Raw genomic sequence first — 14,180 nt, forward strand, 5'->3', positions numbered from 1 at the left:
TAGGAGAGCAGTAAGTGATACACTCAAGGCAACTGGCCCTAGAATGTCAAGGGCTATGTTTAATACGCCCGTACCACACTAGGCATTTTAACATTTTATCATGCCATATTGAATATATAAAATGTATATTCCTCATTCAGTATCATTCTTGCAGATGTGTACCTGAAATGATTTTTAAAGTTTTACTTCTGAAATTGTTTGACTCCAAGTAATTTGGGATTGGCACTGCTCCTTCTGCAATTGTGGTATTGAGAATTCCCATAAAAGGAGAAAAAAATCTAACCTAAGATTGTTTTCCAACGTAGTAAACTTCTTATGGGTGCCAAATTCCAAAATAAGTGAAATCAACTTACCTGCTACCACCATGTTACTGTGGTAGCACATAAGTAAATATTTTAAATTTGATTTTATAGTTGACTTTTCCTATATGGGAGCCAATCTTTTTTTTTTTCCTAGTCTCAAATATTGTAGGCCCTTGAAAACCTCCCAGACCCTAGTCACTGGGCCTCCAGTGCTTAATGGATAAAACAGCCCTGAGACTGTAGCAGTTGGGAAGACATGTGATGAATAACTAGGATCAAATACACAATCAAAGGAACCCCTTCTTCAGGCCTCCCTGAGTGGGGCTGGCCAGCTGCAGGGTCAGCACCTACTTGAGGAAAAGCATGTTTGCAACTTAACTGGATTCAGAGCTTGCAAAGTCTGTGGTCAGTCATCTTGGTCGGCACGAAATGTTCGTGCCAACCCTTGGCTCCTGCTGCCATCCCTACCCTCTTGCACAAAAGCCCAGAGGCTTGGGCCTGCAACTGTAAATGAATAATCACATGGTAATCCTTCCATCCCCATGGGAAAGGCTCAGCTGAGGGCCTGCAAAAGAGAAATGACTTCCTGAATAAATATATATATGTATTTGCTCTCTGAGGCCCAAGTCAACTGCTTGCTGGATAATGTTCTCCTGGGGTGAAAAATCAATGTTTTGTTAGCTTTGTGGGGAGGAATGCAGGAAGGGATTCCCCACTATGAAAACGGTGAGCTCTGTTGATGAACCTGGCTCCACCTTGGAGACAGAAAGGCAAACATCTCAGAAGTTTCCCATCTGGCAATGCAGATCATAGGAGCCTAAGTGATTTTTGTCACTTTGCAGAGCATTTTATCTCAAAGGCAGTGAAGTCACATGGAGGTCAAGATGCTGGGTAGGGCTCAACACACCAGCAAAAACCTGAGAGGCTATAGCCAAAGCAAGATCCCTCACTTCAGTCATTTGCTTCCTCCCTTGATAATTGCTTCAATGCTGCCAGTATAATATTTACTAAATATGTATGTATGCATTTAGTTCAAATATTTCTTTGAAAATGAAACTGTGTAACATCACATTTCAAAGAATACTAGGGTCACTTAATAAATAGAAGTAAAAATAAATATAATGAATGCCATCCAATTTTTAAAAATTCTATCCAGATATTGCTTTCAGCTGAAGGCTCAGCCTGGGGTCTGTTGTCTGTACTGAAAAGTGGGGAGAAACAAAGGCTTACCTTCTTGCTCTAATAGGAGACCTTCTTCTAAATGTCATCAGAAGGATTAGAAGAGAATTATCGAAGGCAATGTTCATGTTTCATTTAAACCACAAACAGACACACTCACTGTGCTCTGTTTCTATGGGAAACACTTTTCTCCTTCCCTTTTCAGCCTGGCACTAGACCAAGGGGATGGGCTGAAAGTCAAGAAGCTCCGGCCCCAGCTCTGCCACTCACCTGGTGGCCTTCGGAAGGGCAATTGCTCTTTCAGGCCCTCCAGCCCTTTCATCTGTAAAATAGAGTTGATTGAGATGATCTTGAAAAACTCTTCTGCTCTGATTCTCTATCATTCCAAGACTTTCTCCAATAGAGCAATATGTCAGCCACGGAAAGAACCCAACTCACCGTACTGCTTTGCTGGCTAGAGCAGTGAGAATGACTTTTTCTAGCTTCAGAGAGAAATTGGACCACAGAGCAGAGAGGAATTAGCCTGACTCCACAATCTTAATACTGACTTTCAGGAATGACTGAGCTAGCCTGGGAGAGTGAGGTACGGACGCTTGGCCTACTTTTCTTCCAAGATTAGTTTCCTTTTGTGGTCTGACTTCTCAGAGTTTCAAACAAGAAACATGGGAGTGTGGAAAGAACAGGGGTTTTGGAAGCCAAGAAGCATTGATTCAAATTCTGTGTTTGACACTCCCTAGCTGTGTGATGATGGGCAATTTCCTTAACTTTTCTGAGTCTCAGTTTGCTCATATATTACAAAAAAAAAAGAAAAGAAAAGAAAGAAAGAAAGAAATCATACCTCATAACTCTCTTATGAGGGAAAAACAGTATAAGTGTTTATTGGGGGCATAAAAATGTACATTATTTGCTGGGACTGAACGATAAACAGCCAGTAGTGTTCTTAAATATCTGAGGCTATAGGAGCCCTGCAATAATTGACTTACAGTATGAAATTCTTAGAGGGGCTAGCAGGGCACCACCCATGGTGACTCAGTCACATACCTCCCACTTCTTCTGTGCCACTGTGCCCCTTGGGAAAGATGGCACCAGCCAGAGCAGGATTCGGCCCTCTGCCGCTACTCCTGCTGCTGGGACTGTGGATGGCCGAGGACCCAGTCGGTGCCAAGCCCAGAAACATGACCTCAGCTCGGTGGTTTGAAACTCAGCACGTGCAGCCCAGGCCTCAGGGATGCAATGCTGCGACGGCAACATCAGCAAGTACTCCAAAAGCTGCAAAGGCCTCAACACCTTCCTGCATGAATCCTTCTCCAGCATGGAGACTCCCATCATAACCTGCAAGAATGGCTGTAAAAACTGCCACCAGAGCCAGAAGCCTGTATGCCTGACCACGTATAAGCTCATCTCAGGGGGGTGCTCAGGCTGCAGGTACAAGGAGAAGCAACTGGATGCATTCTTCATCATGGCCTGTGATCCTCCACAACAGAAGGATGGCCTAAGGTACCAGCTGGTCCTGTGCTTTTGGATAATGTTGTCTAAGGCCAGGTGTTCCCTCACCCCAAGCTCTGCAGACTCCCGATGCTACAGCTGCATTTCCTCCCTTGAGTTCTTCACTAATCCTTACCCTTTTTGCAAATACCACTTCTCTCCCACGCAGCCAACTTCACATACTCTTAATTCCTTACGGGGTTTTGTGGATGCTCCAAATGGTGAGGGAAGAGAGGTGACTCTCCTTAGCCCTTCACTGTTGCTTACATTGCTGTCTGAGTGTGGATACCATGTGGCCCTTCAAGCACTAAGGCTCTTAGCAGAGGTGGATCCAGGTTTTGTGGGGCTTATGGCATATGCAGTTTTGGAGACCATCTTAAAGAAGAAGAATACAGTCAGGACCTTAGAAGAGCTGTGGTTGGACAGTTCAGAGGGAACCCCGTCGGGGGAGGGGGAGATTATCTAAGGAAGGAGGGCCGGAGAATCTGTGCCGGGTTCCCTGTGTTGGGCAAAGGAATGTGTCTGATTTTGCTGCAACAAAAGACCCTGCTTTTCCTGATTGAGTGTGTGTATTACTATCCAAGTGAAAGTATGGAGGTTTGGAAACCCCTCCTTATCTCTGTGAAGCTTCAGTATCACATGCCCTGCAGGCAGAAGGGAGGGCAGCTCCCTGAGCAGGCTTGGGCTTGGAGGAGCATCCTGGGCTCTGCCTTCCACCCCCTTGAAAATTGCCTGGTGGTCCCACGTCATATGAAGGGGAGGAAGGCGAGGAAGGGCAGGCGGAGCCCTGGGATGCCAGTCAGACCTGAGGCTGGACCCCCTTGTTTATGCTCAAGACCTGACCTCATGCCTCATTGGTATGACCCAGAGCAGGAACCTCAGACTTCTGAAGTGAACCCCCCCCCGCCTTGGAAATTTCAGAATCAGGACCTTCTAAAAATCTTGATCTGGTTCTAATTAGTGCTTCTCCAACTAACTGTGGTGAAGGAGCAGTTTTATATGCAATCTGCCACAGACCAGCACTTTCATAAAATACAATAAAATGAATTGCTGGATAAATGAAACAGAACATACAGATATAGAAAACACAAGGCCAATTTTTTTATTATTAGATTCAATTAACATAAAATCAGCGTGACAGATTGGCATAAAAGTTTCTCAGTGCTTCCTCTCAGTTTCTATACTTACCATGATAGATACACGGCGAAAAATATATACATGTACACATATAAGTTAAACACCAACATAAGACATACACACCCATACACATATACATACACAGGGGCACATACTCACATACGTGCACGTGTGTACACAATACAAACACACGTATACAAGTACACACACTCAACCATAAGGCAACCACTGTCCTTCCCTCTTCTGACTCTGCCTCCCCCATACACTTCCCTTCCCATATTTAGAAAGCGATTTTCCTACACAGACCAGGGCTCAGAATAAGGAAAGGATGATTGGTGAAACGGGAAATGGCAGGAAAAGCAGAGAATCCAAAAATTCTGACTCCCAGCCCGCTTCCCTGCTTTCTAGAAAGAGATCTAAGGCAGAGCTCCTTGCTACCTACCACACCCACTCTATCCTATCCCAAATATAGCTTCCCCAACAGCATCTAGGCGGCCCTGCCATACCACACTCTGCCCATCACTATCACTATTGCGCCCACCCTGTGCTTCTGACCAAGGAAGATACTGAAAATGAGAGGAAAACAACATTCTTCTACTCCTCTGGCTTCGCCCCAGTGTCCTGGGCAGGCTCCACTTTCTCTGTCTGCACCTTAAACGATGGTGTTTCTCAGGGTCCTATTCTTAGCTCTCTTTTCTTCTCACACTGTACTCTCTTGAGTGACTTGATAAAGTTCCATGGCTTCAAGTGCCACTTACCTGCTCCCAAAAGCACCTCCCCAGCTCCAGTCTCCCAAGTTCCAGGCACATATATCCATCTCCCTACTGTTACTAGCTGCCTTAGCATCCTGCAGACATCTTAACAAAAACACTCAGAACTGGGCTCAAATCTGACTGGCTGCCAAACTCGCCCCTTCTCCTGCCATCTCTCAGTCTTGGTTAGGGGAAACATCAGAGCCAATCATTCAAGATCCTAATCTAAGAGACACCTGTGTCTACTTATTCTTTTTTGTTTTCTTCCTTTTCCAGATTCCCCATCTATCCCAGATACTACCTTAGGAGGGCACAAAAGTTCTTGGATTTTCTTTTTTCCATATATCACTGGGTTCCTTACATGGGTCCAACACACATTATGATTTTGGAGGGGGTTGTGAATTGAAGCTAAGCAAAGACACCTAGGTGGTTGCAATCAAGGATTTACTGTCTAGCTTAGGAGGCAAGAAAAAATAATACCTTTAAAACACTATCAAACAATAACAGAAGACTATAATGAATCAAATGGATTCTGTAACATTTTTCTCCCACCTCTCCCAGGGTTTCATTCATCCTAACCTAAAGTTTGTTCCCTGTTAAATGTTAATATTCCTGATACATGTCTCTGACATAACGTTAGGTCTGTAACCAGAGTCAGGCAACACCAGGAGAAATTAAACCACTCAATATCTGTAAGAGTTGTGGCTCCAGAAGCTGGCAAGAGTGTGGAAAGAATCCAGAATAGAACGGATCATTAAATAGATTAATTATATCCAAACAAATGGTGTAGCAGCCTGGGTAGGAGTTTCTGACTTCCGTGTGTAGGTTGAAGAATTAGATGGAGTGTAACTTGAATCTAGGGGCCATGGACTATGAAACTGGCCCATTCAGAGACTAATGACACAGCATCCATAAAACAGGGCCCAGTGGGGAAGTTGGGGCCTGAGAAGAGCTACCCAAAAGCCTTGGGACTAAATCTCTGCTGGTTATACTCTCTGAGCCACTGAGAATGTGTTTCTAAAAAAGTCACTCAGGAAGGAACTTCCCAGATATTTAGGATGACATAATTATTACCTAGTGGGTAAGTTTGTTTTAATATCCAGAAATTTTTAAATTAAGGATAAAAATATTTACATGAATCAAATACATGGTATTAATGTGTCTGTATTAAGGACTTTGTGCATATTTGGTATTTTAGGTATTTGCAGTGTTTAAGAGAATTTAGCCTGTTACAGTAAGAAATTGGTCTTGCCATTCTAATTTTTTTTTAACTTTTTATTTTTATACATTTATTTATTTATTTATTTATTTTTGGCTGCGTTGGGTCTTCGTTGCTGCACACGGGCTTTCTCTAGTTGCGGCGAGCGGGGGCTACTGTTCGTTGCGGTGCGCGGGCTTCTCACTGCTGTGGCTTCTCTTGTTGCAGAGCATGGGTTCTAGGCGCAAGGGCTTCAGTAGTTGTGGCATGCAGGCTCAGTAGTTGTGGCGCACGGGCTTAGTTGCTCCACGGCATGTGGAGTCTTCCCGGACCAGGGCTCCAACCAGTGTCCCCTGCATTGACAGGTGGATTCTTAACCACTGCACCACCAGGGAAGTCCGCCATTCTAATTTTAAATGTTTAATTAGTTTAGATGTGTGGTTTGAAATAGAATTTTCCTTTAAACTTAGTTTTGGAATATTTAAGAAAACAGGAATTTAATCACCATATTCATAAATTGTCAGATTTCTAAGAATTTTTTTCAGTATTCAGGAATGTGTAGTTGGTTAGCTCAGATAACTGAATTACTTTGTAAGGACATGGAATATGTTAAACTTATAAAGTATATTTTTAAATGTTTAAAGGAGTCTTTTAAACTACATTTATAAATGGTACCAAATAGTCATCAAATACAACCATTTAAAGTGATTATTAAAATATACTTGTTTGTAAGTTAAACTTAAAAGCTTAAGGAAGAACTGAGCTTCTGATTTGCACCTTTAACATAGGGAACATACATTTGAAAAAGCCAAAGTAGCCCCCTAAATGTTCTTTCCTGGGCACAAAAGAACATTTTAAAAATTCGTATTGACACTGCGAGACCAGTCCATTTTCTGGACTGTTTTCATCTAGAGTAGAGTAGTTTCATGCAGAGTAGTTTCATTGATTGTATTTCCTGGTGTTCCCATGTTTGCTGGTTTCACTGAGCCTTCAGAAGAGAGAGTGGCCTCTGATGATGCAATAGCTGAAGCCAGGCTCGGGCACAGGGCTGGCAGTGGTGGCACTGGAACTGAACCCGGAACTGTCTCTCCCCAGCGCCCTCCTTTCTCTGCATTGTGCCGCCTCCAGGTGGATCATTCTGCTGACTTGAAGAGGGTCTCCCACTGCAATGTGGAGGAACTGAGAAAGGGGAGCAGGGCTCCCCTGAGGCCGGTGTGGTCGTTGCAGAGGAGTTCAGCTAAATATACTCTAAGAAAAAGTAAAACTCAGAGACTATATAATTGAGTCTCCATCCTCAATAGGGACTTTTCCTCCCTGGCCAAAATTGGAGTTTTGAGACTACATATTTCCAAGTAAGGTGGCTTTAAAAAAACAAAAACAAAAAAACAACAGATTGTTAAGCAACTGGTTCCTTCAATAAATCAGGCTGCTTGCCTGGAAGTGTGTGTGTGTGTGTAAGTGTGTGTGTGTGTGTGTGTGTGTGTGTAAACACACGTGTTCATGGTGGGGAGAAGTTATGTTAGTGGAATTAGGAGTGCTATATTCCACCAATTACAGGTTCTTTGGGGACCAAAACTCCTCATTTGAAGTACAAATATCTTTTGGCAGAAATAAAAAACAAGATAATGTAACAATTACTTGGAATCAATCACTTAGGTACTGGTGCATTTGGCTTGGGAGCATTTGGATGCATTGCATAGTGTATTGAAAGTTTTGTAACAAATGTCCTTAAAATAGGTGGAATATGGGCAGAGATGTGGAAGTAGAAAATGAGCACAGAAAACGAGATGTCAAGGAACTGGAGACAAATTTGCACCCACCTGCTTAGCAGTTCTGAAGACTGGGGCGTTGGGAGTGGGGATGGAGGTATGACTTCATACTGTTGTAATTCCCAGGTTGCCAGCCCCTGGAGGCTCAGCTGAGAGTCTGCCAATGAGAGCTTCAGCTGCCACTGGATATACCTGGCACATTTAGATCTTAATAAATGTTCATTGAACACAATTTGTTTTCAGAGCAAAGGAATGGGGCTAGGAAAATATACAAATCACAACTCTGGAAAGTTTATAAAACAATTTATTTTAAAACTCTCTCATTATGCTTTAATATTTCCAGAGAGGGGGAATTTACTACCTATGGAGACAGCCTGTGCCATTTTCTGGCAGCTCTAAATATTAAAAATTCTCCTATAGAGAACCTAATCTATATCTCCGTCACTACAGCAATTCACTGATGGCCTGTCACTTTGAGCCGTTCAGAATAAATCAAATTCCTCATCACACTCAACTTTTTAAATATTTTCAAGAGTGTTTCATGCCTCTTGCCCTCCAAAATTGCCTCATCAGACAACAACACAAGCTATAAAATGGCCTCTAATGTTTGATCCAATAATTCTACCTGGTAAAATATGCTAAATGGAACTAACTCAAAGTGAGGAGGAGTAAACTTGTGCAACCCGTTTACATTTTTCTTTTTGCAACCAAAAAAAAGCTTAGAAATAATACAAATTCCCCAAAATTGAGTGACTAAACAAATGATGGGGCAACTACTTATAGTGCTTTAAATGAAGTGTCAAGTCATCACTTTAACTGAAGACAAATGCACAGAAATTACATTGATGCATGGAAATGTGTGTGGGCAATGCTACATGAAGAAAAGAGAACATAAAACTGTATTTCCAGGGGACTTCCCTGGCAGTCCAGTGTTTAAGACTCCGCCCTACCACTGCAGCGGGCACGGCTTCAATGCCTGGTCAGGGAATTAAGATCCTGCATGCCTCGTGGCCAAAAAACAAAAAACAAAAATAAAAAACCCGTATTTTCAAATGGATTACAACTCTGTAAAAGAATCCCTGGTTTTGTACACCAATAAAGTCTATAAGTGAATTTGGAACGTTTCCAGAATTCCATCTCGAAACCAATGCTTCCTCCAGATTTATCTAGCCCAGTGAACCTACATCTGACCCAGAAGACATTCCACATGTGCTTTTCTTTTTCTTTTAATTAAAGTATAATTGACATATAACATTATACCGGTTTCAGGTATACAACATAATGATTCAATATTTGTATATACTGCAAAATGATCACCGCAATAAGTCTACTTAACATCCGTCACCATATGTAGTTACAAAACCTTTTTTTCTTGCGATGAGAACTTTTAAGATCTAATCTCTTGGCAACTTTCAAATACGCAATACAGTATTATTAATTATCGTCACCATGCTGTACATTGCATCTCATGACTTATTTTATACGTGGAAGTTTGTATCTTTTGATCCATTTCACCCACTCCCCCACCCATGCCTCTGGCAAGGCAACCAGAAATCAGTTCCCTGTATCTATGAGCTTTTTTTTTTTAATTTCACATGTAAGTGAGATCACATAGTATTTGTCTTTCTCTGACTTATTTTACCTAGCATAATGCCCTCCAGGTCCAACCAAACTGTTGCAAACGGCAAGATTTAATTCTTTTTTTACAGTTGAATAATATTCCATTGTATATACATACCATATTTTCTTTGTCCATTCATCTACCAGTGGACACATGGGCTGATTCCATATCTTGGCTATTATAAATAATGCTGCAATGAACATGGAGGTGCATATATCTTTTCAAGTTAGGTTTTCATTTCTTTTTTTTTTTTTGGCCACACTGAGCAGCTTGTGGGAATCCTAGTTCCCTGACCAGGGATTGAACCCGGGTCCTCGGCAGTGAAAGCAAGACGTCCCAACCACTGGACCGCCAGGGAATTCCTCAAGTTAGTGTTTTCATGTTCTTTGGACAAATACCCAGAAGTGGAATTGCTAGATCATATGGTAGTTCTAGTTTGAATTTTTTGAAGAAACTCCATACTGTTTTCCATAAGGGCTGCACCCCACATTTCTTTTTAATTCTGTCCTGTGTATTTTCCACTTGCAAATATCAACCAACAAAGAACTTGTGAGAGCTAAGGCCAGGAAGAAAGGAAAGCTGAGCAGCAGACTCCATGCCTTGGCCTCCCCACTTGCTCCTGGTTTCTATCTCTCACCTGTTCCCACCACAATTCTTATTATATGGGGATTTCTGCTCCCCTTACAGTCTTCACCTGGATTGGTGACGTCTTTTAGAAACTTGCCAGACACTATCTAGTATACAGCAGTGACAAAACAGACAAGGTCCTTGACTTCACAAAGCTTGTTTTCAAATGATATGTGGTGGCAGAGGTGGGCCTATTATGAGAGACAAGAAATATCCAAAGAAATGAATATGTAATCAAATAGAGATAAATGCTGTGAGGAAAACAAAACAAAAACATACATTATTGGGAGGGACAACAGGTGAGAGACCAGTTTAGTCCACTTTAGGTCAGGGAAGACATCTGAGGATGTAAAACTTCAGTTAGGACCTGAAGGATGAGAGCCAGCCCTTAGAATTGTGAAAAGAAGCCTCCAAACAGAAGGAAAAGAGAGTAAGAAGGCCGCAAATTAGGAATAAGCAAGGCCTGTGTGAAGAACTGGAAGGCCACCACGGCTGGAGGGTCACTAGTGGCTTCCCACAACAGGGTCGTGGTAAGAGATGAGGCTGGAGAGAGAGGAGAAAAGGAGTCATGATGCAAATGGGAGGCCGTTAGAAAGGGTTGATGTGATATGATTGAGGTTTTCAGAAGATCACTCTAGTGAGGGTGCAGGGAACGCCTTCTCAGGCGGCGAGAGTGGAGCATGTAGACCAGTATGGAAACTAATGCACTAGTGCAGGCAAGATGGTGGTGGTGTGGGCTTTGGCGACACCTAGTTCAGAGCAGACAAGTTAAATATAAATGTTTAAAGGAATATTAGCAATAAAATAAAACCAAAACTAAGGGGAAATTAAACAAAAAATAGAATCAACGTATGTATACTACACAGATTTCTTATCCTGCAATAGCTAAGGTTTGGCCCCTAGTTTCCTTGGAAGGCATGAGTAACAAGAACATGTTCCCTCAGGTCTGTCCCTTCCTGTCCCCCAAATTCCCCTTTGTGGTTCTTCATTAATTCCCCCTTAACTTGAGGCATGCAGCTCAAGCAGAGCCCTAGTCACTCTACTCTCCAAGTGGACAAGTAGTGAGCAGCCTAAAGTCCCAACCCTAGGTAGAATGGCCATTACATCTCTTGGTGCACATAAGCCAGGTAATAAACATTAAAGACACAAATGTTTCTTTCACCATCTCTCATGTTTGCATAACACTACTTCCCCATAAGAACCATATTGGAAATTTCTTGGGGATTATTTTAACTATCACTTACTCTAGAACGAGACTAGACTAGGGGGGAAATGGTTTCAATTTCTGACCCACAGTGACATATTTATCACTTTTAGAAACTCTTTCAGCACTGGCTACTACAAAAATAAACACTTTTTTTTTTTAAACATCTTTATTGGAGTATAATTGCTTTACAATGGTGTGTTAGTTTCTGCTTTATAACAAAGTGAATCAGCTATAAAGTTAACACTTTTTAACATGATGGTTAAGTGGTGGAAAAGGTGATATAGTGTTCAAAACGCTTCTTTTATGGACTCTTGACAGCTTAGATGAAACCCTATAACTTATTGGTTGAGAATGAAGCCTCTGGTGTCAGACTGCTGGGGTTCAAATCCTGGCTTCTCCACTTACTGTGTAGCTTACAGCTAGTTTTTTAATTTCAATAAGCCAGAATTTCATCTGTAAAATGGGAGTTTGATAAGCTCCAAAGACTCTGAAATTGGTGAAATATAGTGAGAACTGTTTGTGAACACTGGAGAGAGCTTCTAAATCTGGTCTATTCCCAGCCTCTATTTCCTTCATTTTAATCTTTCCACTTCACATCTCCCCCAAAACATACACATCAACACACACTCTATTGCACAGACACACAGGTACCACACACATACACCCACTATTAGGTAAGAGCCTGCATTCTTGGAGAAAGTGGTATTTAACCACTGTAAGCATGTCTGTCACCTTATTTAATAAAATAAACCTTTCTAATTTAGCACAGATTAAAACTCCTGGAAAGGAATAACTGGATCCCAGACGTTGCATCCAAAATCCCTCACCCCATAGGCTCAAAAACTTTCAATAACTCCCTTTTTTCCAAGGGGAAAAAAATGATCCACTCATTTTTTCCCCAGGAGTCCACAGACTCCAAGAGCCAGTTTAATTTGTATGCCACTTCCTAATTGTGGGAACCTTGGATTCTACCAACTCTTCCCCAATTTGCTTGAGTATAAAGAATGTAAGACCTGGTAAGGGAAGGTTCAGACTCTGTCAACACTAGGAATGGGCAAGCTGGGTTTGAAACAAGTGAATAAGGTTCATAATACACCCCCTAAGAAAGTTTCCTAAATTCTGGTCTCTGTAACCAACCACTGGGCAGCATTTACAGAGTGGACACCAGGGGGTAGCAAAATCTCACTCTCCCAGTTCTCGGCACTAATTATAAGGAAGCTGGAGAGTCTGGATGACTAGAGGGCCCATAACCCATTGATGGAAAAGAGCTCCAGCTCCCTGCCTCTAACTCTGCTGGGAAGATGGTCACTGAGGTTTGATGCCCTAGATTATGTTTGGGTGTTTTGTTTGTTTGTTTGTTTTTTGATGCTATGGAGCAGAGGAATCTTCTTGCCTCCAAGAAAGATGAACATTTTCTCTCTCCTCTTTTCCAGACCCGGAGGAGTGGAGAAAGGACGGAGATCAGCGTTCTGAGGAGGTGAGAGAAGAGCCCATCACCTAGGCGACGCCGCGCCCCACCCCACCCCCCCGCCTTCCCCCTCCGCCCGCCTCTGTGCCAAAGACTTCCCTGAGGCTCCGGCCTCCTGGCTTCGTAGGAGCTGCATCCACGGGCAGGACGCTTTCCAAACGCCACCCCCCAGTCGCAGTGGTACTTGCCTTCACGTCCGTCTCTGGGGTCTATTTGGCTTTCCTATCTTCTCAAATGCCCACCCTTTAGAAGCGCCCCTCCCCACGCCCGCCACCCCTGCAGGGCTTCCCGGTGCCTGCTCAGAGGAGGGGCAAGGCATCTCCCTGCTACGCCTAAGCCTCCCCCAGCCCTCCTGGGGGACCCTCGCCAGGACTTCATTTCCCATCCAGACGCGGTGGAGGATGGGTGAGAATAGAACTTTCTTAACTAGCCTACCCCCTTTGTCTACTGCGTCAGACAGCCATCCCCGCTGTCAAGAGCCCTAGCGGCCCTGGGAGACTCTCTTTCGCCACGCCATAAGAAGGAAGGGTCTGGTATCCAGTACCGGATCGTGGGGCTGAACGGGGGTCTGGTGCCTTCCCTCCGCTAGCTAAGGGAGAGATAGGGGATGTGGAGGGGACGGGGCAGCGAGGAAAGAACTCAGAAAACGTCCGCCGAAGCGCACGCCCCTGCAGGAGGATCCTGATCCCGGGACCCTGCGCGCATTCAGCCTCGACACCCACCCCCCTCCCCAGGCCTTCACCGCTCCCTAATTCCCCCACGCCTCCGCCCTCCCCAGGCCGCACAGAGGAGCCCATTGTCGGAGCCCGAAGGCTCGAGGCCCGAGGAGATGGGAGGGGAAGGAGGAAGGCGGGCAAGGCCCTGGAGAGTGGGAGGAATCCCCCGATTTTCCTGCCCTCGGCTCCACGGGAAGCGGGCAGGGGTTTTGGGGGGAGGTCTCTTCTGAGCCCCAGGTGCTGCCGAAGTCTGGCAATGGAGGGGTGAAGAGGTTCCCAGGCGAGTTAGAGTCAGGAGGCTTCCGGCCATCAAATGACTCCAGTCCTAGGCTGGGGACCCCACGGATTTCGCGCACGCCCCAGCCTCTGGACTGTCCCTTGCGGAGACTAAACTGATCCCGTAGGGAGCTAGGCGGTGGCGGGAAAAGAGGGGCGTCCTCGGCGGGACGGGCCTCCGAGGGTCAGGGTCGGGGCTACCGGCTGGAGGGCGGGGAGAAGGAAGAAGAGGGTTGCGGGAGAGCTGGGCAGATCGGGTTGGGGCGTAGGGGGAGCGGCCAGAGGCAAGGCGCGGGAGAGGGAGTCCCGGCTGGGGGTCCGACGCGGAGGCGGAGGCGGGCACTGAAGGGCGGGGCGGGGAGGGGCGGCCGTCTCGACCCTCCCTGGTGGGGCCCCGCGGCCTGGGAGCCCGAGCTGGCCGAGCCGCCACCGCGGCCGGAGCT

The 14,180-nt window shown here is 44.6% G+C and overlaps 1 pseudogene; it reads left to right on the forward strand.

The window, feature by feature from the left end:
* Nucleotides 1–2,560: 2,560 nt before the first annotated feature.
* On the forward strand, nt 2,561–13,334 carry LOC133084672 (ribonuclease 7-like; annotated as a pseudogene).
* Nucleotides 13,335–14,180: the final 846 nt, after the last annotated feature.

Source organism: Eubalaena glacialis, chromosome 2, assembly GCF_028564815.1.
Source record: "Eubalaena glacialis isolate mEubGla1 chromosome 2, mEubGla1.1.hap2.+ XY, whole genome shotgun sequence".
NCBI lineage: Eukaryota > Metazoa > Chordata > Mammalia > Artiodactyla > Balaenidae > Eubalaena > Eubalaena glacialis.